At 41.5% G+C, this 27,317-nt stretch overlaps 2 long non-coding RNA genes across 2 annotated transcripts; both read right to left on the bottom strand.

The window, feature by feature from the left end:
• Nucleotides 1–1,470: 1,470 nt before the first annotated feature.
• LOC126045002 (uncharacterized) lies at nt 1,471–5,824 on the bottom strand. The gene is made up of 3 exons (XR_007507888.1): nt 5,709–5,824; nt 5,336–5,452; nt 1,471–1,856 (listed from the first exon to the last, which is right to left on the bottom strand). It is a non-coding gene; the product is annotated as an uncharacterized LOC126045002 (long non-coding RNA).
• A 640-nt stretch (nt 5,825–6,464) lies between these two features.
• Nucleotides 6,465–19,493, bottom strand: LOC126044992 (uncharacterized). Its single transcript, XR_007507876.1, has 4 exons — nt 19,379–19,493; nt 11,008–11,196; nt 8,302–8,465; nt 6,465–7,010 (listed from the first exon to the last, which is right to left on the bottom strand). It is a non-coding gene; the product is annotated as an uncharacterized LOC126044992 (long non-coding RNA).
• Nucleotides 19,494–27,317: the final 7,824 nt, after the last annotated feature.

The raw sequence follows: 27,317 nt of genomic DNA, 5'->3' as shown, positions 1-27,317 counted from the left end.
AGTTGCCAGTCCTTCTCGCAAAACATTTTTTTGTTCGGATTGTGAAATTAATTGTCTCTAGCTAATATAATTAAAAACAAACACTTCTGATTTCAGCAGAAGGAAAGGGGAAGGGAGGGGGGGGGAAAAAAAAAAAAAAAAAAGCAAACTCCAGCCCTGATTTTCTATTGACTACAAGAAAGCTCTGCCATCCCTGAACTGTTTAATTATTGAAATGAACTGTAACAGTACACTGGATTGTTGCCGAGGTCACCGAGTAGTACTGGATGTCAAGAGGAAAGCAGCAGCTCCGAGAGCCCTCCAACGCCCCAGGCTCTGTCTAAAAACCCACACACTTTTTCTCAAGCATTCAGCCTCTGATAGGTAGCCTGATAGCACGGCCGATTTGCTAGTATTACAGAGGTCCAACGGTGCTTGCTTGTTTTAAGACGAGCCAAACTATGCTCTGGTGACCACCGTGACGCTGTGATTCCCATGCCCTATCGCATTCCTCTTTCTCAGATCCCAGGCATTTTTTTTTTTCCCCTACGTGCAGTCCAGGATGTAGACAAATGAATTCCAAGTGACCTATGTGGGGGTGGACTCTTTGGAAACAAACAACAAAAATAAGATATCTCCTGTCCTCACTTTTTCATTTGGTTGTTCCCTGGATACAGTTTATTCGTGGCAATGAAATACACATTGTGTCTCTGGAGCTAGATCCAGCAGCAACATCTTTACCACCCCCTAACCTTGGCTGGTTTGTTTTTTGTTTTTGTTTTGGGTTTTTTTTTTTTCTTCCTTCTTTCCTTTCTTTCCTTTTTTTTTCCTTTTATTTTCCTAATTTTCTATTTCAGCCTTTACAAAAGAGATCTTGTTTAATGTTATCTGCTCCTTTGGAAGTCAGGCTGCCCTTTAAAGCCTATCATATCAAGGCTTGCTATTGATTTAAACAATGTTTTTTCCCCAGAAAAAGTTTAGGAAACTGGAAGTTTTGAAAAAAATGTTTGTACATATCTGCACTGGCAGGAGCACCTCCTGTGCAAATAATCACTGTGTGTTCAGGGAAAGGGAAAAACTTCTTTTGAAACTTCCAACGTGAAGAAAATCCTGTAGACACAAAAACTGCTCAAAAGAAATAAAACTGCAGTTGGGGAACAGACAATAAACATTTCAGATTGCTTTATGGCACACTATTACAGGCAACTATCTTGCTTAAGTAGGCATAACATTTTTCACAGTATATATTTAAGGTTTTATTATGGTTTGGATTAACAGCAGGAAACCATTGCTCTTGAAGGGAGGGGAGAAATAATTTCTGCTAGTCCAGTGGCCTGATAGGTAGCAAAAAAAAAAAAAAAAAATTAAAAACAGCCTGAGAAATGCAACGCACCGTCAGGCACGAGCCGCCTCTAGCCTACCCCGACTCTCACGTTGCGGACGAAACGTGACGAAACGCAGCCTGCGAAAGGGAAAAGCAAGAAGTGACCCTCGGGACCAAGTTCCGGCCCTGCGGTAGCTGCCTTGGTTTCCGAGACTTTTGCTGGGGCACCTAGGGAAGATGCGGCCCCGAGATCAGCGCCTCGCGCAGACGGCGCTGGGGAGATGTCGTTTGTGCTGTCAGCCATCTGCGCCTCTCCCACCACCGGCGCGCTTCGAGTGTCAACGAGCCAACTGGCAGCAGCCCCTTCTCCTTCTTGCTATCGGTATAAGCCTGCCTTCCTCGCCGACGTTGCTGCTTCTCGTTTTAGGGCTAGACATCAGACCGTTTGGGGCCACCGCAGCCTCTCGGCGGACCTCAGCCGTCCTCCGGAGCGGCTCTCGAGGACAGCGAGCTATGCGGTGACATCTCCTCCCGGGCTGCCAGCTCCTGTGAGCTTGAAACAATGGAACAAAGAATAACGGGAAAAGAACAGTCCGCAATAAAGCATCCAGCATTGTCCCGGGTTCCCTTTGGCTTCGTTAAAATTAGTGACGTCCTTCAAGTCCTGGGTGCACCAGACCTCTCCTGCTTCTGCACAAAGCACAGCCCGGCGCCGCAGAACTCTGCCTGGCAAAAGGCTCTCGGCGTTTCTCGCCTGCCCCTTGCCGACACGATCGAATTTGCGACTCCGGGGCCTGAGCCCTGCGTGGGGAAACCAGGCTGGAGACTCCCTTTCCCTCACCCCCTTCCCCCTTTTGTCCCGGGGGAGTTTGGTCGAGAGCAGGGACCCACGCCTGCGAGCTTGCTGCTTGCAGGACACCATAACCTGTAGGTATTTAGCTGTCCGAAGGAAATCAGAGCAACCTGATTTTTATTATTCCCTATAGTGTGACAACTTGCCACATTCCTCAATTTACTTTTTGCCTCCTCGGAAACGTACACCATTTACCCCAGCTGCTCCCACTAGTGGCTGGGCCCTCATGGGCATGGGGGGAACAAAACCTTCCTTGGACTATTCAAAGTTTCCGCAGAGACACGAGGAGCTAATCTCTTTGTAAATTATGTGAATTGAAGTAAGTAATTTAACAGCTTATTCCCCCAGGTAGCCAGTGACCACTGTATGTCCCTGTTATTTAATGTGACAGTTAACCTTTCCAAGGCTGGTAGTCATTTCAGATTAACTTTTGTGTCTTAAAAATTAGTAAGCAATTTTCTTCTGGTTAATTTTGTTTTAATTGTTAGTTGTTCCACGTATTTCCAGTGGTCATCTCATCTACTAAATTTGTTCATCCGTTTCAGTGCATCACTTTGTGCGTCAGAGTTTGGGGGGGGGGAGGGGGGGAAGGGTTGCTAAGAAATTGGAAAACATTATTTAAGTAGGTAAGATTAAGTGTTTGTGCCATAGTTTGCAATTATAATAAAATAAATCTAGAAACTATTTCATGTATGAGAGCATGTACATTAGAAAAAATATTTCTATAACAGATAACCATCTTCTGAACACAAGAATGTTAGTAATTTGTCAGTTTTTCTTTTAATTAAAACTGTGAATATAGTTCATGCTCTGTTTGATTCAGTGTCAACATTTTGGATGGGGGCTAAAACTGATTTCCTCTTAAATTTGTCGCATTTCTCAGGACAACTGATGAAGTGTGCCTTAACATTAAGCTCTTGAACCCATGAGGTTTGCTTGTTTCAAGATCAGTAAATCAACAGATATTAGAGTAATTGCCATGATAAGACTCAAGACTTCTAACACTTCTGTAAATGCTCTCTTTACCAAAACTGCATCCATTTTTCCTCTCAGACAACCTGTTTTAATTCATTGCATCATTACCAAGTTGGTCCACTGTAAAATGAATTAAAATTATGCTGGTTAGAAGTTTCATTCTAGATATTTTTTCTCAGTGCAACCCATGAAACATTTAAAATGTTTAAACTTTTTTTTTTTTTTTTTTTTAACACCACAAAAATCTGTCTGGTCTTTCTCTAAATCATTTTTTAAAATAGTTTTTATTTTCAATCTTCCTCTGGGAGAATACGTGAACTTGCATGAGTTAAGGGTACATCTCCCAAAGTAATAGTAGGTATTAACCAGGGAAGGGCTCCAGCGACACCTTTGCCAGGGCAAGTGCAACTGGTTTTGACCCTCCCTCAATTATGGTAGTCTCTCAAGATACAATTACTGTAAGAAAAGTGCTAATTCAAAAAACTGATATACAATTTAAAGGCAGCATCCACCAAAAAACATCTGCTGAGTTATGGTTCACGTACCACAGGACTCTCCGGTGGTGTTCTCAGCCCTTCCCACCAGCTTACTCTGCAGTGGGCAGGCACGAGATATCTGTGCGTGTTACAGAGCTGGCCTCAAACTCTGCCTAACCAACACAAAATACATGTGGATTTCACTGGAATATTTTTTTTTTCCCCATAAATTTAGATAGAAGATGGTTTGTTAGGGGAGTAATTATCATTGATTTCTAAGAGTCTCTCCAACTGAGCTTGTTCACCAGGTAGTATTCAGCGGAAACCACTGTGGAATTTTGCTAAGGCAGACCTGGGTGAGTTAGGAGCCCCAGTCCTCATACCTAACTCAGGAAACTCATTCCACCCCAGTAACATGTGAAAAAGGAGCTCAAACTGGGGCTTGGCCCAGGGAAGACTGGGAAAAACTTATTTCAGCAGTCGCCAGTGCTGAGTACATCTACTGCAACGGCCGAGGAGGAAGATGCGCCACGAAGGCAGCTGCAGTGCCAGGACCAGCTTGGGTGCTCTCAGTGTAGGCGCTGATGCAAAGGCCAATGTGTTCCTTGTGCCTAAATGTGAATGCATGAATACAGTTTTTTGCTGTTAAGAGGATGATCGCAGAAAATGATACGTATTAGGTATTACTGACTGCATCCACATGCTTTTGTATCAGGCTCATCTCCCACTCCCTCGCCACTGCGAAGCTGCGTTAAGCCATACAGAGAGTAGAAGTAACCGTTACGTTTCTTAAAAACACTCGTAATTTACCGTATTTAGCTCCGAGCTTTAGTTCTTTCTACCTTGCCTATTTTAATAAATACTCACGGCACTCAATAAAATTAAAATATCAATGAAAAAAACAGATCCATATGAAATTTTCCCCAGGGATTAGGAATGGAGAGGAAGCACATCTGGTACAGGAGAGTCATACTGCTAAGTATGCTCAACTTCCCCGCTGATAGGTGAGTACAGTGATAATCTAATTTATCTTTAATGTACCTGAATGCTTCTTGGATCAAAGCCTGGGGGATGCAAAGGAAAAGACTGAAAAGCGAGAAAGTCCACTCAGAAAAGATGGTAACTTTCAAATGTATATTGTAGTGGTAGTGAGAAAGAGCTCATACTTGATTCCCTGGGAATTACCTCAAGACAAACATGGTGAGAATTACTTTGGAGAGTATGTGAGGAAAAGCACACCATGAGAAAGAGGAGCAGATGCATCTTTAGAGATCAGTATTCCTCATGCTTCTAACTTCACACGCCCTTTACACAATCTTCTACTAATTTTTCTACACTGATAATCTATAGAACCTAATTATACAAAGTTTTTAAAAAAATCCTTCTATAAAACACATAATGCCTGATATCTGAGTCACAAGCACAGTTAATGTAATCTAACACATATTGCGGGAACCTACTGCACACAGATATTACCAATTAGCACATGATTTTAACAATCAACATTCATGCAATTAATAGAACACTTCATATTCCTTCTAATTTTGAGCTCTGCATGAGCATATGTTGTCATGACGGAATGTGGGATCATTTATTTATACTGGAAGCAAGGCTCCACATAGAAAGCCGAGATGCTGAAAGTTAGCCTGAAAGTGAAAAAGGCTCAGTTTTGCATTGAGAAAAGAATACTTTTTAGTCTGATTTCTAAAAGTTGAACTGCGTCCTTACCTTCTCGTTGATCCTTGCTTCTAGTGAACTTCTGGAAACCGTGCTCTGATTACAGCAGGGGAATACACCCATCAATTAATCAACAAGCGGGTAAACACTCTTCTCTAGAATTGAAAACTACAACATAATCGCAAGTCATAAAAACGAAATAACCATCGTGTCTTGTTTAGATTTTTTTACAGTCAGAGATAACAGTAGCTAAGCACCTTGTTTTCCTTAACATGTTTATTACTATACTTTATTGTGAGTAGGGAAGAATTATTATACTTATAGAACAGATGAAGAGCTAAGGTGTAGAGAGATTAAGCCCAGACCCCCACAGTATTTAGCCACCCATTTACATTGAATTCCATAGGATTTAGGTATTTAATACCTTTAGGATCCGGTCCTGCCTATTTTCCTTGCAGCAGAGGAAGGAGGGAGCTGAACGCCTGTCTCCCAGACTCCCAGTAGTTGCCAGCATACCTTACTGGTCTCTCTTCTTGCTCTTCGGTGCTAAGATAAGTAAAAAGCAATAAAACCTAATTTTAATTACTGAAGTCATAGATGTGTTACTAGCTCATTGAGGAGACGAGATGCTTACTGAGAAGATGGTTTTTCACACTTAGACTGCAAGGAGTCACACTGCACTGCTGCAGTAGCCGGAGCTGCTATATTCCCCGTCTCTCAACGAGAAGGGTAGTGTCAAAACACAGGGGTTGTGCAAGTCTTCACTCCGGAACATCCTCACATCTTCAGCTGCCTCGTTACAGAGATGTCCCACATGTGTTTTCCTATGACTCGAGACATTCCAGCAGGCCTTCACAGCCAAGCACACCCTTCAGCAACTCCGGCAAGCCTGCGTACAGAGGCGTGCCATGCCAGCGTCCCACCGCGCTGACCTTCCCTTTGGTTTAGGAAGCTACCTAGTCTAATTCTGCTCTCAGCAGACGTCGGAAAATGCGACAAGAGTCGCGGTCGTCGGGGAGTCCTCTTCCACTTGCAAAGTGGCAGTAGAGGTGACCCAAGATGGGGATCTAACGGCAGGAGCAACCGTTTTCCTTCGAGCCGCACGGTGGCTGTCCCCTCCTCGCCTTTCCAACGGGTTGGCAACAGCATTAGGTTCCCGTGGGCTTTCGCTTGGGGAACCGCTCTCAGCCCCTGCGTCAAGAGGCCGTCGATGCAGGGAATTCTCCTCCGGCAGCGGGGACTGAAGCAGCTGCAAGAGCTGCAGATGTAGACTCTAAATCATTGTGTCTTTTCCTCTTTCAGGACAAGCTCCTGAGAGGCTTTGGTTTACCACACATCTGACGTGTATTTATGTGTTGCAGAACAGGAGTAAAGTAGCGATTCTCTGGGTACAACTGTGTTTCTAAAAAAACATCAGAAGAGTATTTATGTCCCCCGTCGCTGCCTCCCCCCTCGAGGGAGACTTCACAGAAGCGTCACCTTTTGGGCTGCTGCTGTTTCAAACAAAAATAGATTATAGCGGTCTATAGGTAGCTAAAGAAAAGAGAGATTTCACCTGTGACTGCACCTCTCATACTCATCTCGAGGGCTCTTCAACCAAATCCCAGTAAGCAAGGTAGCAAACGCTCTCCAAAAGTCAGCGTCTGATTGTGTGATTTGTACACTTTGAAATAAGTATGCGGTTAAGTCAGCCCAGATTTCCGTGATGAGCAGGGGAGACGCACAACTATAGACAAATAAGAGGGAAAAAAAAAAGGTCTCAAATTCAGTTTGCCTGAGGTAACTTCAGCCAAGGTAATAGAGCCGCACTAGTGTCACTGACAGGGAGGTAAACTAAGTAACGTGGTTTTTTACAGTGACTAAATACATTAGCAATGGCCTTCCTGCCAAAAAAAAAAAAAAAAAAAAAAGTCAAGAGATACTTTCTTCTGCTGATGTCAATAGTAAATATGTATTTTTCTTAACCATTATTTGTACTAAAGGCTTTATTGCACAAAGAATCCAGGGGGAACAAAAAATCATATAATTGTGCAGGTTGGGGAATTCTCTAAAAATACGTAACCATGGCACCCTTGTCATTACCAATCAAATAATCTTGATAAAAAGTAAAGTAATTAGCCTTTGAGAAGAGCATAAAGCTAATTAAAAATGACAACTTAGTCATCTCAACAAACAACAGCACAAAACGAGTGAGTAAGTTCTAACTATAGCACAACACGATAACCTGACCTGGCAAAATGGCTTGCCTTCAAGCCCTTTAAAAGAAACCACAGTTGACGAGAGTAAAACTTTGATAACCTTTCCTTTGTTTTAAAGTTTACATTTGCTTCATCTATCATCCAATATTTCTGTTTGCTCTCTGTGCTTCATCATTTTTTAGTATGGCTTTGTCCACCTATTGGTAATTTTTGTAAATGAAATGACAGACGCTCCTGTAGTCTGCTAAAAGGAGACTATAAAATACAAAGTATGAACATATGCATTGTCAAAAAGATTTACAAGTTGCAAATAATAAGTTCAGTCTCATAACAAAGTTTCTTGTTCAGAATTTATAAATAATAACCAGAAACAAAGAGAAACTGCTGGTCTCTCATTTATATATCTATTTGGGGTTCTCTCCTCCCCTAGATGTTAATGGCAAGATTTTAATTAATTTCTATGGGAACAAGAGTCAATATTTCTTCTTTTCTTGCCATCAAAAAATCCTTCAAGAGGACACATTTTCAGAAGATTATCGTCTTTACCAACACTTTTCTTAGCAGATATATTTACTCAGGTTGCAGGTACTGAAGAAAACAAATTACTGCCTCTTCAAATCACAAGATTCTGCTAAATCTTTCCTAACATAAATATACATATGTGTTATAGATATAATTACGTTTATTAGTTACAGCCAGCAAATACTCCTTAAAGCTGAGAGCCCATTTGCTTTAAGAATTAGCGTCTCCTAATCTAAGGTGTAGGTACACAACTTGGTCTCCGTGAAGCTTTAATGCAACTCCTGAACTCATACTCACAGGGTTAGATTTCAAAAGAACAGATCAGTACTGTCACGGGCCGAATCCCAAACACTGGTATCTTCAACAGATCAAGCTGAGCGATACTGACACTCAATCACGCTAATATACCTTCTTGAAGCACACAGAAGAAATACAGGTTTGATCCTCAGAATAGGGATTGACTGGAATAGGAAAAGAGGTAGAAGAGATTATAATTAGGTTTTGCATAGCCCATGCTAATCTCTGGCTATAGTTTTGGTTCCTTCTTGCTGAGAAAGAACAGAATAATGATTTAGAGAAGCCCTTAGGCTGCTGAAACACAATGCATAGGAAGCAACCTGCAAAACAGAATGATTGCAACTCAGTGCAAGAAGTGAAAACTTAAGCTCCTTTGAGTTACAGTATATATGAATACATGAGTTGGTAAATAGTTACAGATGTGTATCTAGACCAAATAAAAAGACCTTGTAGCCATAGAGAAAATATGTATCTGCTCGTGCTGCACTGCTTCCACTCGTAGGAAAGCTTGAAGCAGAAATAAAACGTTTGCTTATATTTTGAACAAACGTTGGATGAAACAAAATTCTGAGCAACCGTGAACTAGATAAAGACCTTGATCCTGCTCTGTAATGCATGGTAAGACACACTTCACCAAGGCCAGCTCTGGCTTAGGAAAGCGAGTCTCCCTAAGCTTTCTCTGCAGTCAGTGGAGAGAGGGATCATCCATCCCCAGCTATTGTAAATAGGCACCGTTCCACTCGAATCCATGGAAGCAGACCAACATATACAGGCTGAATATCTTAGGCTGTGATCCCAAATCTACAGATCTGTACCTCTTAATAATTCTCCGTATGCCAAATGTAATGACATTGGACAACCTTTCCAAGCTTCGGTTTGTAAGCTTTTCATCGAAAACACTTTCAGTGTCAAAGAGTTTTCCCGCTGAATTCTGTATCACAAATTTGGTGCAATTTTGGGTGATTCCAGGGTGCCTTTTAAATCCTTTAAAGTGTTTGCTCAAATTTATTTGTAAAGTTTTGTTTTTCTTTTAAAATAAGCTTTCTCTTAAAGGTATTGAAGGAAACACAGTCTCTTTTCATAAGCCTACTGGACAAGCAGGTGGCTTGGTCTCAGGCTTTTACTCTTTGGCGTTATAGGACATCAGGGAAGATAAGAGAAGTGTTGCTTTTCTCTTCCTTTTTTGCTTTCCCCAAGCAAAAAATAAATTTTTACGGGGATGAGGTAGTAATCTACAACACCTGCAAAGAGAAAGCATCTACTTGATCTTTTGACATGCCATTTCCCTACGTACGGAAGGTGGAGATGAAAATGAGATATTTGTCTAGTAAGGAAAGAAGAAAAGAGTAAAATCTCCACTTGCTCTTGTACCTCTCATCAGACCTACAGGCTCTTAAACTTAATTCCAAGTTTAACCTGGACAAAGAAATGGAAAAAACACACTGTAGGGAACAAGACTGCATTGGCAGTGGAGTGGATTCAATGACCTAATAGTTCTTTTTCCATCTCTGATTTCTTTGATACTATTTATAAAAAGGAAACAAAAATGATGGGCCACTCCAAACAAATTGTTACCATAAACCAATAGCAAACATCAAAATTGGCAAATGCCTCTTTAAGGCTTGCGTGGCTCATGGAGCCAGGGAGAAGACTAATAATGTACCTCTCTGAAGGTCCTGGGCTATGTTTATTTCCCGTATTTATTTAAAAGAAAATCAAAATACTTTTAAGCAAGTCGGCTGGTTCCAAATTTAGGAACAATTGAACAAAGAGGAATCTGCTAATTCCAGATGGAGTGCATATAGTCCCTTGGCACTTATTACTTACCAAATGTTTCGGAAAGCAAACACATGACCTAAAAGATTTTGTGAGTGTGGGGTCCTCAAAAAGCTCTTAACAAGTCATGTATTTCTAACTGTATTTACTTTACCCCCACACAAAACCCTACTTCTTTTTCCTTTCTTTTTTTTTTTTTTTTTTTTTTTTTTTTTTTAAGTAGACAATACTCCCTTTAAAGACTATTTATGTACGATTCGGTGATCCCATAAGGCTGGGGGCTCTAAAGGTGTCTCCTTTGAAAGGCTTCAGCTGTGGAGCATCTGCTCCTTATGCAAGGTCCACCTTCCCCGGTAACGTGGCTGGTGCAGGTGTTTTGCTAACATGGGTTCCTCCTGTCCAGCGGTGGAGGAAATGGGCACCCACAGATGGTTTAACATCTCAAAGATGCAACATACGTTTCTGATTTTTTTTTTTAAATTTAATTCTTTTTTAAATCTGGTCCTTTGCATGTACCCAAGTCATCCACCAGCATCCTGCACATGGGTGTCAAGGCAACCTCAAAACACACCTCTAGGCAAATTAATATAACGTTGCTTGCACACATTTTGTATTCATTACTGAGACGTTTTATATTAATTTCATAAGAAAATGAGTCTGACGAATACAACTAGGAATTTTTAGTGACTATTATATTCCCTTATTATAATTGTGTTCTCCCCAGATTAAATACTTTGGGGGAAGAGTAAAGTAGAAAAATCTTAATTTTGAAGTAGTTTGATCCAAGGCGGTCATTTTTCAGCAGCTTGCCAACCCCAAGAGCACAGCACCTTACAGAAGCGGCAGTGACATTAGCTCCTGTGCCTTTCTCAAGCTGCCGGAGCTGGTGCCCGGCCGCGTGTGTAGGTGTACGGAGGCAACGAGCCTTACCTGTATGGGAGCGAGTGCTGCTTTGGGAGATCTTCGCTAAACCCCTTCAATGTGAGAAGGTGGAAAGGTTTCCCTTCTGTTCCACTGCACAAACAGAAATATCTCAGTGACGATTTTCAAAACACAGCCTACAAAAACTTCAAAAATTTCTTCTGTTGGTTCTCTTCCACCAGTGGGACAAGCTCAGTCCTGCAAAAGGGGCAGAATCAAAGACAGCAGGCTACAGGAAAACTTTTAATAAACATCAGTCTTAATTATTAATTGAGATTTTTCTTTCTATTCTTACTTTCAACATCCTCGTAACCTGTCTTTTCTTAAAAAGCAACCCCTTTCCACTGTTCTCAAAGGAAAAAAAAACAAGAACCCCAAATTAAAAATCCTAAAGACAGTGACTTGTGACTAAAAGAGACCAAAAAGAGAAAGAACTATTCATGACAGCATAAACAGGTAAGTATAAGTTAGTCTTGAGTTTTCCACGAGTGATATCTCTTCCCTTGAAGCTTTTAAATCTCTTTTTTCCTCTAACTCTGTCCCTTGTTCTAAAAGCCGTACCTTCAGTTATGCTGCAATCCTTTCCTTTGGACTTCTATGCATGTCATTTTTTCATAGCCACAGACTCAGGCCAGAAAGAAACTGAGGGCATGCTTTATTATTATTTCAATTCAAGTATCTAAAAAGTGAAATTTATCTGCTGACAAAGATGTACACCCACTCTCCTTGTGCAGGAACTCTTCTCTAACTGTGTGCAGTGTGATGGTCCCTAAAGTTTTACTACTGCTGGCATTTCTCTGCAAATCCTTAAGCTGCACCAGCAAACTCAACTGAACGCGTTATTTTACATTTTTAACTGAAATGCTTTTTGTTTTTATTTTAATGAATCCCCTAACTCCAAGTTTAATTAAACCCATGTTTTTTAATTAATTACCAACAAATGCAAATAAGGCAAACTACACAAACATGTATTCACCATTCACTGATAGATATGTAGGGGTTTTTTTTTAATCCTGACGTGTCAGGATTTTAAAATCTTAAAGTCTTGAGGGTTACAACCCCAAAATTATTTTCACTTGGGGCTTTATAAGAATATCTTACTAGTGTACGACAGGAAGCTCAACTGCTTAAAGGAACAGAAAGCAAACCGCAGGTTCTTTAGCTTTACCGAAGTCATTCTTGCCAAACAACAGTAAAACTCAGCAGAGTTAGGCCTGTACATACATTATTATAAGAGAAAAGTAGAATACAAGAATTTCATCATCTTCGTTATGTTTAACTGCCCTAAATGCTGACAAATACAGATATACTCTCATTAAGTGCTCTCTCTGGTTATTTAAGTTCAGCCACAATAGAAATACTAAAAGGAAGAACTAAGGGTTCAAGCAACAAACTCCAAAGCTCCGAAACCCAAGCACCCCAAATTTAAGACATGTAAGTAATATACTCATGCCTAAAACTTAGAAACTGTCTCCTGGTACTTGCAAGTAGCAACCATTGCCAGCGCCTGAGGACAGTACACAGTTGAATTACCTTCTTTACTATATAAGCATTACTATTTCCAGGAGAAAATATTTCAAAATCTCATGAACTATTACTCTGAAGAGTTGCTCAGGAATGCCTTAGCTTCTCTGATGACTTTTTCAACTTAAAGCGCTGTAAAAGCAGCCTTTCCCTAATACGTGGGATTATTTAAATCGTTAAAGCAAGGAGCCAGGAATATTTGTTTCTGTTCTCTTCCTAGAGCTGACATGGATGAATTTGGCTACGTCCGCACGTCTAGTTCAGCTCACTCTCACAGTCCCAGGCTGACTTGAATCCACACACAGAGGTCTCGAGCTTTGCTCAAAGCCTAAGCGCAGTGCTTGAGCTCTGGCCCTCCTGGGTCGCTGCCCAGAGCTCAGCCCAGCGCCCTGGCCCTCTGCACCGTGGACACGAAGCAAAGCCAGCACTGGAGTGCTCAGCAAGACAGTCCCCTGGACGCTGTATTTTCCCCTCATGTCAGCAGGTAAGAGCTGTTTTTCCTACACGGCAAAGGAATTTCTTATGTGCAGCTGAACTACGTACCTATGGAAAACATATTCTGCAAGTGTTGCAAGCCTTCATGTTTCCACTTCTTTTTAAAGTTATTTAAAAATTATGTTTGGGCTACATATATTTATATACAACTCTATGTATATATGTATATCGCATCTTCTACTTCTCCATCCCCCAAAATATCAGGCAGATTTCTCCACTATTTACCATGGGTGGAAGGAGCAGGTCAACGGGCTGACACTAAAGTATCTTTTCCCCCCATAAAGGGGTTTACTGCCCCGTAAGATGCAAGATGCGAATGCGTAAATTTGTGGCGCTTCTTTCCCCACCGAGAGAGAAAATAAATAACTTGGAGGCAAAATTACTAGCTTAGAGACCTGCCTATGTAGATAACTTTTGGGCTAGTGGGAGTTCTTCCAGCTCTCTGTCCCTCCATTTCCCCAGATAAAAAATGGGAATAAGTGACCCTTAACGATCTTATGCAAAAATTTAATTATGTTTAGCTTATCTAATTGATGTATTTTGAGGAGACTGGCTAAAAGATGTCCTATGTGCAAAGCTATTTGTTGTGTTTAAAGATATTTGCGCTCCCATCCTTGGGAAAATTCTTCACGTTCCCTGTCCTGCTGCACTTCGAAATGATCCTATCTTGATTGCGTTCCAATTACCCAGTGTCAAAAATAATCAGGAATAGGAAGATAAAGCGCAAGAGTGTTCTGTGGATGCCTGCAATTCCAGTGACTCCTCCTTCCCCTGCTTCTCCAACCTAAACATATGCAATCCCTTGGAAATAAAAAAAAAAAACCCAAACAAAAATCCCCCCAAAAAACCCAGAGCAGCGTCCACTCGTCTCCTGAGCAGTTCGATAGTCTATAGGCAGCCGCCTAAGATTTAGAATCAGAATTTCATAGCTTGAGAGAGTCCTTAAAACATCCCACGTCCCCCAGCCAACTCCTTCAAAACCGAGGAAACAAAGATATTCCCTCCTTTGCTTTTTCAGAGTTTCCTTTCAGCCCGTACGTCGGCGAGAGGCGCGGAGGACGCCCGCACGCCGCGCTCCCTCGCCCCGGGCGCCCGGAGGTGCGCGGGAACCTGGGCTCCCACCCAGACAGCCCCCGTCAAACCCAGCTTTGGCGAGAAGGGGTTTTCCTTCCTTAAGAAATATTGCAAACAGAAGATTCCCATGTTTGAAAGGTCAGAGGAAAAAATATAATGCACTCATGAAGAGACAACCTCATTAATCCTGTTGTTCTTGGCCCAGTCAATAGAAGAAACATAAATGCTGTCAACACTGCGCTGCTAGATAAAGGATAAAAAGTGGGAATGAAATGTTTTACTGCAAGGACTGTTCTTATGGTTTGAGAACATTTCTGGAAATAACCTGAGCTGAGAAAATGTTCCCTAGGAGGAATACATGCTGTGGGAAACTGTGTGGAAGATAAAGTTTGGTCAGTGACCTTCTCACTATCCTCTAATCACGCAGCACACACTGCTCCAAAGAGAAGAAAGAAAAAGGGATACTGTGCAGCCAGAGACACTTTACCTTCCCTGTATTACATGAACTGAAGTGGAAAACACAAGAGTATCATAAATCTCTATTTCATGCTTTCCGATACTGTAGTGAAATAATAATCTACTGTAACTCGCAGGGAAAAAAACGTGACTTTTGGTTTAGGGCACTTTAATAGCACAAAACGCAATACACCTTCAGTGAGCATAAAAACAAATGACTGGAAGTTGCTAAAAGGAGAACATGCCTTTTCATCTGTGCAACATTAGAAACGGAGAAAGATCATCCCATTTCTCATCCAAAAGCAGGGATGACACAGGAGGAAGATGCAAGGCTACCTCTCCAGTGCAGGTGCTTCCCAGGGATGATACATTGCAGAAAAACTCCGTTTAAATACTTGCACGTTAATGCATCAGCAGCGTTCAGATATTGTATCTGTACAGACAGAGTGAGTAAATATTAGCATATGTGGTTACTCTTGGGAAGATTAAGGAGTCATCAAATATGGATGTCCCTAGCGCTCCACATGCAGTGAGGGTATTGGAAAACTCCCACCTTTAGATATTTGTAGAGAATATCACTTTTTTCCTTCCTTCCTTCCCCCCCCCCCCCCCCCCCCTCCACTTTAAAACCAGAATTACTGTAATTACTGTCTCTAAAAGGTGGTTTTTTGAGGACTGGTGTTACATGCACAGAAATGCCAAAGCTTTTTCGGTTTCTGGAGCACGAATCTCAGAACTACAGTATGATCTTCCTGAAATGTCATTACTGGGGTAATGCCACAGCATGGAAGTTGGGTAAATATTTTCCTTGTACTCATCAGTTACTGGCTGTTGACAAATACACTACCTAGCGTGGTAATGCAGGGTAATGATGTCATTACTGGAGGATAAAAAAATGCAGCTGTGGTGCATGTCTATAGTTCTTACAAAATAGAGGTCTGGGAGTGAATTAGTTTGTGTATCCCAGATCTTTCAAATATTTCACCAGTCATCACAGAAATAGTTGCAAAAGTGACTGGTGAGCTAATTCAGACAAAACACATGCGAACCTGAACTGCTCAAATTAGAGATAACCTGTTCTTTGAAGGCTCCTTAGAAATAAAAGGAATGGACTGGACAGAATGAGATTTCTCTCCATCTTCTTCACTTGCTGGTTTCAAATCGGACATGAAACAGAAAGGGTGTAATAAACTATTCTCTTATTTTTCTTCCATCCATCTGGAAACAAGATCTACCAGAAGTCTGACAAGAAAGCCTGATCTCCAGCCAGATTTCTAGAAATGTTAATAAGAGTTCCTTATTCAAAAAGCACCTTCAAAACTTCTTATCTATCAGGAAGAGAACCTCATAAGTCGCATCATCTACCACAATTATTCCTGGAAAAAAACCAAGAAGTGCCCTACAGAATTCTCCTGCTACCGTATGTAACGAAACCTACGTACATAAAAATGCAGAGATAAATCATACATATACACGGTAATGCTGGTGTCTACACATGAGATTAGGAATAAAACCTTTTGGAAAACCTTCAAGAGATGGACGGTGGGGAACAGAAACGTGAGAAATTTTCTCTCACAGGCTTTGCTCAAAATAAATCAATAGGGGCAGAGTATTGCCTTCACTTAGGTGTAAGCTCAGAGCTTTCCAGGTGCAAACCAGAAACATCTCGGGGACTCCCTGATGATGGGGCAGCATTTCCAGCTCTTCAGTCGGGTACGCTTCAGCTCCAAAATGCGCTCAGGACCGCGCAGGTCCTGCAGAGGCTTTGAGGGCTGGCACATTGCAATAGCGGAGAGTCACCAGCAGAATTTCCCTGCTCCATTTTGTGCAGTGTAACTTAAGGGCGCTATCGACATCTTCTGTGATATACGTCCTGTGATCAGTGCAATTACTGCATGTCATCACCACTGTAAATTTACCCAGCCTGAAACCATTTTAAACTTAAACTGCATACTTAAGAACTACTATCCACCTCCTCTTTGTAAATTAGCTATATGATTTATCTGTGGGAACCATTTCAAAAAGTATACATTCAGAAATACATATACCACATGATGTCTTTTCCATATGGCATCTCATAATTATTTTGCTGTGTGTGAACATGATGAAAACAGTTTCATAATTCTCTAAGGGTTAGGGTAAATTATTTCAATTAGACATATTTCAGAGCAAACATTACCTTAGGGTTTATTAATAATAGTACCTGAGAAGGAACAGCTGCCTTTTAAGCAGCGAGAGCTGTCAGCTTCTCACTGCCCCCCCTGTAGCACCCCTTTTGTGACTCTAAAAAAATGGCAGATTTTCTCATGCTTTACCTAAACAGAGAACTTGGCAGCAGAGACCTGGTTGTAATCCTCAGCAAGGGAGCTGGTGGGTGGATTTTTTCTCTATAAACTCTTGTATAAACCACACCAGTCTCCTGGTATTTATTTTGTGTAATGTTGGAAATCATACACAGATCCAACAGGCCATGTAAAGGAGTTTTGTAACTTCCTGAAACCCTTTCAGGCAAAATCTTTTCTCCAACAGCAGTCCCAGGTCGTCAGGATATTATCACCGGTTTTTAAGGGCAAGGTTCCTCGACCATTTGTAATAGTATAGCTTTGAAAAGATGCAATGCGATTCTAAATTAGATCAACTAATTATTAGGAACTGCTATTGGAATTAATAAGAAGAAAGTTAGCTCCATTGACAAAGTATATGGACTGTTTTGTAAGCACAGGGCTTACAAACAGCTTGCCTTGTAGTTTGATGTGCTTTATTCCTCATCTAGCTGTTTTTATATATTAATACTGTCATATGACACGCAGTGATTTTGAACTACCGGCTCTGTGACGATACCCCTCTGCACGACATAACCCATCGGCTTTGATGCACCGCGTCACTCTACAAGCACGCCTGCCTCTCTTCAACGAAGACTTACGTTTTTACACACAAATGCCCCAAAATCACCTAGGTTCATACGTGTCCCTAAAATGCTGAAGTGGAAGCGTGCTGAGAGCCAGTCGGTGAACAGGCATGGAAAATTCCTGCCTCTCCTCACCCTACGCAACTTGCGGAGAGGCGAGTCGAATGACCCTGAGTACACAGTCGCCAAAGCTGGGTGGAAAAAAGGGACAGAGTTACGTCCGTTGGCGAACAAATAACGCAGGTAGAATCGCAGAGGGGGCTGGTGTGACTGACTACTTGTTACAACCTGTGGGCTGGAAGAAAATTGTTGCAGAGCTGGAGCTCTCAGCCTGAGAGTGGGAGGTGAGGGCACCAGCCCCCCCCCCCAACCCTGCTTCTTCCAGCCTCATGCATGGAGGAGGGCTGAAGGCACCCAGTATGGAAGAAATAAAAATTTAAACTCAGATAACTCTAACAGTATCTGTTAAAGAGTTTTAAAAATGAGTGCGCTGAGAAATCACCTCTCACCTTGACTGTCAGTCTTCGAATCCAGCAGTCCCTGTGTGCCTGTGAAGAGTGGGCTTCTAATTCATTTAGCATATCGCTGCCGTCACAAATGTACACACACACACACAAATAGCACAAAAAGAGAGAAAGAGGTTCTACTTCCATGCATAACTGTAGGTATAACGCACGTGTACAAACCCACGTTTGCTTGAAAGCAAATTCCAGGATATCTAAAATGCTTAGTTATCACCTGGCCAAACATGACTGTCGCACTACATTATTATCACACTTTTATCTTTTCATCTAAGCTACAAGAGGAAAAAAGCGTTTCCAAAGAGAAAAATTGATTGGTAAAAGGCATTCAAGCTATAAAATATTTCCTTTTGGTTCAGGTCCTAGTATTTGTGCCTGGCTCAAGTTCAGGCAGCTCTATAACTTTGCTGAATAATTTCCAAAGGCCTCTTGCCTGTACCTTTGTGCAAGAACACTCACGTTTAGCCTTAAAATTGCCACTTCAAAGACAAACCATTTGTTTCTCCGTCTTCTACGGTGTAACGAAGCGTGTAGATTTCTACAGAGCTGTTTGCCTGTGACTTCTCCAGGAGGAACCTAGCCTGGTCCCAGCCCCACAAAGACCTTCAGCACTGGGTGCCCCATACTCAAACGTCCTGAGGCAGACTTTCTTTCCCACTTGCGTGTCCTGCTCCAGTGTGTAGTAACCCGTAGGAAGTGAACGAATGAGAACCTTGAGCCTGAGACCTCTTTAATAAATTGAATAAACAAGATTTTCTCTAAAGTTTAGGTTTTGAAACTACCATCTCATTTTGGGAAAGCTATATCCTCAATCATGGAAACTTCTAATCTCTTTCTCCACATCATCCAAGGAGAGGACTGACCTCTGACCTTTGCTTTTCTCTCTACTTAATCCCATTATTTAGTCTCCTTCGCTCCATAACCAAACAATCTTTGTTACAGTTCATATGCTTTTATACTTTTCAAAATCCCACACTCTTCTGAGTTCAATTTTTTGGACAACTCTCCTAAAGAAAGGAAGCTTACACGTTGGCCCTGTCCGCCAGGCCTTTTCTTCCTTAACCATTCACAAATTCATTGGCTTACTTCAAGCCAATTCAACAGAGAGGCAGGAGCAACTGAAGATAATTAAATTCCTGTAAGTTCTGCAAACGTTGGCAGAAGGAGCAAGGTAGGAGATGGAAAGGAGTGCTTTTCCTAAAGGAAAAGCTGCAACATGAGGCTCTACAGTACCATTTCTGCTGGCTTGGCATTGGCCAAGAGGCACATGCGTGGGTCTGTAGATCTCCCAGTCTCTTGTGCGAGCAGCAGCTCAGGGGAAACTGAGGCATGGTCTGTAGGCTGTAGGGGGGTGGGGTGGGGTGTCACTGGAGATAGTGCAAGAAGGTGAAGACACTAGTACCTGGTGGGGCAGTAGGGACACGAAGAACCCAAATCCATAGGAAATGAAGCTTCAGTAATTCTTGATCTCACGGTACAATGTTTATTTTGCTGTCCTCATTTCCGCAAGTGCTGATTCTCACATCCTTGTTTCACCCAATTTCTACAGGAGAATAGAAGAACAAGCAAACTGACATGACTGCCTGGTACCTGGAGGGGAGAATTTTGTACCAAATTCTACACCCGTGCACAAAATCCTGTCGTTTGCCTGTAGCTTTTGAACCTGAAAGCTAGAAACAGCAATGAAGCAAATGCTTATATCGGTATTTGACTTTACAGTAATTTCTGGCATATGGCAGGGCTCACGCTACTCTCGTACCTGTTCACAATAACGTTGCATGAGTGACTTGGGTATATACTTGTGCTCAACAATTATGCAATATCCTCTGTTGGCAATGGCACTAGGCTGAGAGTCAGGAGACAGACTTCCATCTGTTAGTAAAAGGTTGTGGGACTGTAGAAAGTTTTCTCCCCCCCCCGCCCCCGTCCTCCTTTTTTTCCTCTCCCACACTTTGCCTTTTTTATTAGTTCGAGCTAAAAGTCCTTGGGCGGAAAGGCCTTTTTTTCACCAGATGTTTGCATGAGCCTAACACATTGGGAGCCCTTTCCTAGTTGAAGTCCAGATGGCCTATTGCAAAGTAGATAATAACAAGACTCAAGCAAATACTGATGTTCTTATATCTATATGACAACATCACCTTTGAAATGAGAATACTTGTCTGTGTATGTTATAAGAATACATTTTTGCTTGTGTATTTAGCTGTAATACCCTCACTAAAATACAGACACATAAGATCTTAAAAGTATCTCCATCAAAATTAATGGGCAGTCTGACAGAGATCGAACTTGTTTTCTGCAAAGTGATTAATAATTTTAACGCATCCAAGATTTTGCCACGCCTGTCCTGTTTCTGTTCTACTGCGTTACGCTGTGCTGCATGCTTTACCCAGTCTGTTAAAATGCTCTCTCTTCCCTTGCTCAAAGAGAAAGGCTGGACCTCTCGTGAATGTTGTCTACCACCCACAAGTCTGGCTCAAGACCCATCTATAAATTTCATTTGCCTTTTGAAGAGAAGAAATTTTCCTTGACGAAGGTGATTATCAGGTATTAAAGGCTAATCTTATAATAAATTTGTGAATTAGTAAGCTTATTTCTTAACTAGTCAAAAGCAAATCCCTCTTGCTCATACCTTGTTATGCTAGCATTGCATGCTATCGTATCACTAGTATTTAATCGTGTGTCAGGGAAAAAAAAAAATTCTCAGTCAGAGATATTCACTCACTGAAATGAGCCGGGGTGGCTAGGTTACTCACCATAATGTGTTTTTCAGATTTTATTTTTTTTTTTTTTATTTAATCCCAAAGGGCTTTTATTTTGTGTCAATTTGTACAATAAAGTTCTCTTATGAGACTGACTTTGCTCATATGTTGTTAGCGCACTTAATTAAACTCAGAAATGCTTGATTCTTTCTAGGGCCTTAATTCCGTTCTGAAATACAAACAGCGTTATGTGCCCTCAACGAGAGAAAGTCAGTGTAACTTGACACAAATTTCAAAGACCTCCCCGAAGTGTTTCTTTCTGTGTTGTGCAAAGGAGGGAGGAGGGAAAGGGTTAAATACTGGCCTTTGAATTGCCCCCATTTTGAAGGTGAGGACAGTCTGAAAGGCTTAGTCCTGCTTCTAATACCCCTGTAGTCTGGATGCACGGCTCGATTCAGGTCCATCTGTACCCAAAAGGAGGAATAAATTATGCATATGTGAGGGGCTGCAGCAGCCTTCACATTAAATATTGATCTGCTGGTCCTCTGCCACTCTGCGAGACCGTGCATCTCCAGATCCACCTGTCTGCGCCACGGTGACGGCAGCTCCCTGAGGATGGGCTTTAACGTCGCACACAAAGCCTATCGTCCAAAATAGGTGGATCTAGAGCAAATTTCTTGAACCTAATTTATTCCACACCCTTGCTAGCATAACAAGTGTTCCTGAGCCTCTGTGGATATGTATTCAAGAGGGAGCTGTCTGTCTACATTTGATTTTACATTTCCTTCAGCTAGTTCAAAGATCCTTAAGCAAAATCCAGCACCCAGGGATATCCGAGAGGACTGTGAATTCATAAACAATAAATGGTTTACAATCACCCATACCGTAACATTTTAATTTCTGGCAGAGAGGGTTTAGATAATTGCTTTTGGGTAGCATGCAGACTGCATAATACAGGTTTATTCACCTATACTGTCTATTTCATTTGACTTGACCGTTTCCGAGCAGAAGGATTACATGAGCGTGAGGAAACAAAAAAAACCAACTTCCCCAAAGGGTGTCCATGCGCTGAATGCAGGGAGAGATCTCCACCTATGCTCTCCCATCACCGGTCTGGTGGGCAGAGCTACCTTTCAACGAGATGGAGCAAGCACAGCACCCTTTTGAAAGGAGCCGCTCGGGCATATCGTCCAAGGGGACTAATGAAAAACCTCTTTCTAATCCTACCGCAGCACTTCTCGACCTCAGCCTCCTGCATCGGGGACCACACAGTGCAAACGTGCTGTGGCTTAGGAGGCAGGTCACGCCAAAGCAAACCCTCCCTCTTACACCTTTCCTCCAAACCCTAACAACGTAACGTGGGCATTTTTTTGATCCAGAGAAAATTCTGGAACGGCACAACACTTCTGCCGTCTACTGGATTGCACCCATATTGCAAAGACAGCAGAACTGCTGCCCCAAGAGAAAGTCCAAGGCTTGACTGTCCCACCTGCCCACCAATTCAACCCAAATTATGGGCACCAAAAAAATATCCTTTCTGAGGGCAGGATTCCCCTCCCATCCTGCAGCAGCTCTCCTACCTCCAGACGTAGGTCCTTGAGGTACATCAGAAGACTGGAAGCAGATGCCTTCTGCATCCCACTTGCTTGTCTAATCCACTTGTCAGTGCATTTGTGGGTAAAGGTGCTGACATTTGTTTGAGACATCAAAACTGTAAGGCTGAATCAGACCTGTGAAGTATACAAATAACTATGAATGTTAAGTAATTGCTCTTACAAGAAATAACTGTAAGCAATTTTCCTTCGTTACATCCAGTTTTCTATGTTGCAGTGAGTCATTACAAATATTCCCAATTATTTTCTTATTAGACGCTCCAGACATATTCAAACGAGTATCTGAGTAGCCTGGCCGTGTAAGAAAGACTGGAAGGGTGGTATTGTCAGGACTGAGATCTAATAGGCCACTTTTGCTAAACATTTCCAGGCTAAGTCACATACTGAAGTTTTTCCACACCTAAAACCATAGCAGTTTTCTGGAAATTTCTTAGTAAGGGTTTAGTGTGGCGTGCCCATTGACTCGGTATTCCAACCAGATTGAAAACTCTTAGAAGCTCGGCCTTTACTATTTTATTTTCTTTTTTTTCTCATTGCAACACCACCAAGAAAGCCCAAGGTTGGAGAAGGCAATGCAATAAAAATGTAGGAGAATCGTCCCCTTTTCTTATTTTCCCCAAGAAAGATTTGGTTTTAGCTTTTGGGAGGAGATTCAGCTCAGCTGACGTTTTTGCATAACCAGTACATCCTCTCCTATCTGCTGCACTGAGCTGAGTTCAAAATAGCTGAATAGAAATAACTAGCGGGCCAGTTGTGGATCTGACATTCAGAATTAAGCAGATGGTAAGCACAAAAATACAGTCTGGGTTAAATACTGACCACATTTGCCAGAAGCACAGACACAGAAACCCTAGCCACATCCAGATCATAGGCAGAGCACATACAGATCTACCAAAACAGTAAGAGCAGAATTCAGTATAAATTATTCTGTATTAATAGTACGTGGACATCTGACAGTATTTTTCTTTTATGCACTTTTTTTCCTTCAAAAGGATGGAATTTCACTCTGTACTGGACACTTTGGCCAAGAGCTTTTTCCCAAATGGATGCAATCCCCTTTCTGATCTGAGTGCCTAACACCAGTCTCCTACCATTTCATCCAGACACATTGCCCCCGCTGCGCTGACGGGTAGGAGGTGATATTTAAAGCAATGCCAATTGAACACAACAGGGGATAGGCATAGCAGAAGCAACAGAAGGAGGATTTTGCAAGAGCTCGCTAGGTCACGTTAAACTCCTTCTCTGGCCACATCCAATGTCCAGCCCGTATGTCTGAAGATCTTGCTGTAAGCCTTTGTTATTTAGTTGGAAATTTACTGTGGCTGTGGTTTAACTCTGTATTTCGGAGCTGTGCTTTAATTGATATAGTGCACTTCTTCCTTCATAAGCAATAATCAAAGGTGCTGGTGCCTCGGAGAACGGGAAGGCAGGTGATCAATACTAGTGGATGACCTGGTCCCTATAGGAATGTTAGTTATATCTCAAAATTTGTACTGAAGGAGAGAAAGCAAGTGCATAAGAGCTGTATTTACTAGGTTACAAGACTCATACCTTTGTCTAAGCATCAGTAAGAGCCTCATAGACAAACTTCTTTGTTTCTGGCAAAAATAAATATTTATTATTGCACTGGGAAAAAAAAAAAAATCATCTCACAAAGCCTAACTATTTTAATAAAAAATTTAATATGTTTATTTCTTCCAGACAGGAGATAAAAAGCTGTCAGAAAAATAATGGTTTAAATTACAGTGAGATGTTTTCTCTACCTAATCTTTCTTTTTCTTCTTTCCCAAAATCCACGTGGCACACTCAGAATTTTTATTTTTAGTAAGAAATGTCAAGGAAACACTTTATGGTAAGTGGCTGCTCACTATTAATTCTTTTGTTATTAAATGTGGGAACATTAATTACCATTAATCGTTTTGGCTCTAATATAGATTTCCCACAATAAATTCTTTACACACATATACAGACCCTATAATCTAATCAAGCAATTTTCTCCTACCCACTTGGAAGAGAGAGAAAGAGCAAGATTGTTATTGTAATTTCTATTTTTTTTTTTATTCTGAGGAGGAGGAAGTGCAGGAGAAACTGGTAATGGGACCTATATAAGAACAGATAAAACCAGTAACTATTCCTACAGCCGGCATACGTGCTACTCACTCAGTAATCTTACTTCATAGAAGGTGAAGTACCTTAATAAAAGGTAAAGAAATTCAGTAAGAAAAATAGATGTATATAGCTCTAAGTCATCGAGCAAATGTATTGTCTGCAAAAGCAGTGATAATAACAAACCTTTGCTTTTCCTCAAGAAAAAAAGTAACATCTAAAATGGTTTAGCAGCAATTAGCACAGTGCTTCCTAGTGTAGCTCTGATACAGCCCAAATTTCCAGCGCGGTCAATGAAAGTTCACATTTAGCAACATAAACATAAGAGAAGTCTATCGAGATGAAGCAGAAATGCAAAGTTACAAATGCTTGTTGTTGCAGACAAGGTAGTCGCGGGAGCGTGTGCTGCAAACTCTGTTGCTTTACTTAGGATAAAACCGGGCTTCTGAACTCTTTTTAAACATGCCACCATCAGATTTACTGATTTTCATATTGGCAGGTACATTCTTTAAACCGCTGCAGATAATTTTGCAGAATAAGGTTGTCATTACTCCTCAGATGCCCTAATTTGAATAAACACGATGAATGAATAGACTGTATTTCTCAGAACAAACAAACTGCAAGCTCCATCTTAAGCACAGAAGCTACAGTGTGACTGATTAAGTATGTATGCTGCTTGCCAAATCTCTGCAGATCAACACAGGACTTAAAGCTCACTTTCACTTTTAGACTTATAATTATTCTCAGAATGAAGTTTCCATAATGAACAGTTAAAGCCATTTATTTCAAATATTGATTTACAGCTGGAGGCCTTACGTTAATATGTGTCTTAGTCACTTTGGGCCTTTACCACTAATCAAGGTCTGTGCAGGCGGAGGAGAAACGCTACGTGATGATACCCTTCACCGGCACACGGTCCACAGGTGACGCTTTGAAGCCCAAAGTCATTCATCCAAAATCCAGCAGCAAAACAACACAGCCGAATTCCAGCAGCTCCTGAAGTCCTTTCCTCTCACTTCACGTTAGATTTAATTTCTTTAGTCCACCATTGCAAAACTTGAACAAATTAGGTTTTAGCCCCTCCACTCATGCCTTTTCTCATGCCCTCCCACTCCAGTCAGCTCCCATCATCCCTGTGTCCGAGCTTCAGCTCCTCTGTAAGCCTCCAAGCTCCGCTACAAATTTCCTTTTCCTCCCTAGGACTCTGGTGTCTTTTCACTCTTCTTTCAAGTCATTCCAGAAACACAATTGTTTAATATAAAATTCAGTCTTCTAAGAAAAGATAGACAAACATGACTTGTTTCTTCGCCGTCCCCCCACTCCAGAAAATTGCTGAACTGACATAACACTTCACAGCTCGGTCAATTCCTATATTATATCCCATTTCCCTTCCTAAATCTAACTGTTGTCTTTACAGATTGCAAACCACTTCTTTCAGCAGGCAGCTCAAAACTGTTTTTAAGTAACCTGCAGCACAGGCAGCTGCTGAGATGTTGCAGAGGTTCTAGACCATCTATGTGCAATGGTGCACGGATGGACTCCGTTCACACGCTTTCCTTAAGGAAATCCTTTAAGGGGCAGAAATAGGGAGGCGTGAGGTCATCGCAGGTCATATCAATTCCCTGCTGACGGAAATATTTCAAGAAGAATAGTTATTCCAGTATTTCGGTAGTTCCCATAGATGCACAGGAGCTCAGTGGAGAACACCAGCTCAGATGCAGCATACAATCATTTTGATCTGCCAAAAGCTTTGCTGGAAGAACCTGACTTCCCATCTGCTCGGTAGATAATCCACACCAAGTCCCCTCCAGTAATGTGCTAGAGCACGGATCTAAAAAGTACGAAAACATCCCTTTTCACTCCTCTCCATCCACCAGCAGAACCGAGGGTAACCTACTTTCTCTAAGGAGTCCCTAGGTTGCAAATGAGAACAATCATACCAGTAACTCTCCAGCACAACGACACGGAATAGACAGCACTAACCCACGTACATTATTTGATAACATTTTAGCACCAAACTGCTTTTTCTACCCATCAGCCCACAGTTTTTCCTCCTCCCAGGATGTCACGGAGTTATTGACATTGACAGAACCAGGTTAACAGAGACTAAAGGAACACTAAAAATTCCTGCCCCTAGCACAAGTGGTTGAATAATTGTTTTTTTCCTTTCCTTTTTTTTCCTCCTGATGTAAAAGTTTGCAAGCTCTGGACAACCACAGGTTGCAATACAGGTTATTGCAAACCACACTGCAATTGTGCATAGCTTTTTGCACCCTAACTGGGTAGAGGTAAATTCTGCTAAGTGATTTTCTTCAGCTGCATAAAACCCAGTGCTGTTAGAAAAGGTAAGCTGAGATTATATAGCATAGCTGTGTGATAAGAGGAAAAAAAAAAAAAAATCCAAATTTTGAAAAAAAATGCAACTTTCTCAATTTATTCCTGAACTAGTGAGAGCTACCCTTATCTCAATATTAGTCAAACATATCCTGAAAAAAAAACCAAGAGACTGTCACAATCTCCAATACTGCATTTTTCTATTTTTGAGCAATTCAAATGTGATTCAGTAGCTTATGGTTACCTTCTTTGGGGGGGGGGGGGGGGGGGGATATCCAAACATTTTCAGCTTCTACTACAGACAAGACAAAATGCCTATGACTTGGAGAACCTGTCACAAGTTATAAGCACAAATACCACAATTTTATATCTTCAGGAGTCATTTCAAATACACAGAACAGCCCCCAGTTTTAACCTTCTTTTTCCCTTAATAATTGACCTACATAAGCAACTAAATCCTTGGTACGTTTTAGTGGCATAATTTAAATATCTCTTACGCATACTGTAGAGTTGTCACTGAAGTCCCTAACCAATCATTATAGAAGACTGAGGACTGGAGCGGTGCTTTAGTTGCCGCAGTATTTAGGAA

The sequence above is a fragment of the Accipiter gentilis genome, chromosome 1 (genome assembly GCF_929443795.1).
Source record: "Accipiter gentilis chromosome 1, bAccGen1.1, whole genome shotgun sequence".
NCBI classification, from domain to species: domain Eukaryota; kingdom Metazoa; phylum Chordata; class Aves; order Accipitriformes; family Accipitridae; genus Astur; species Astur gentilis.
Note: the sequence above shows the minus strand (reverse complement) of the source record. Positions and strands in the feature narration are given on the sequence as shown.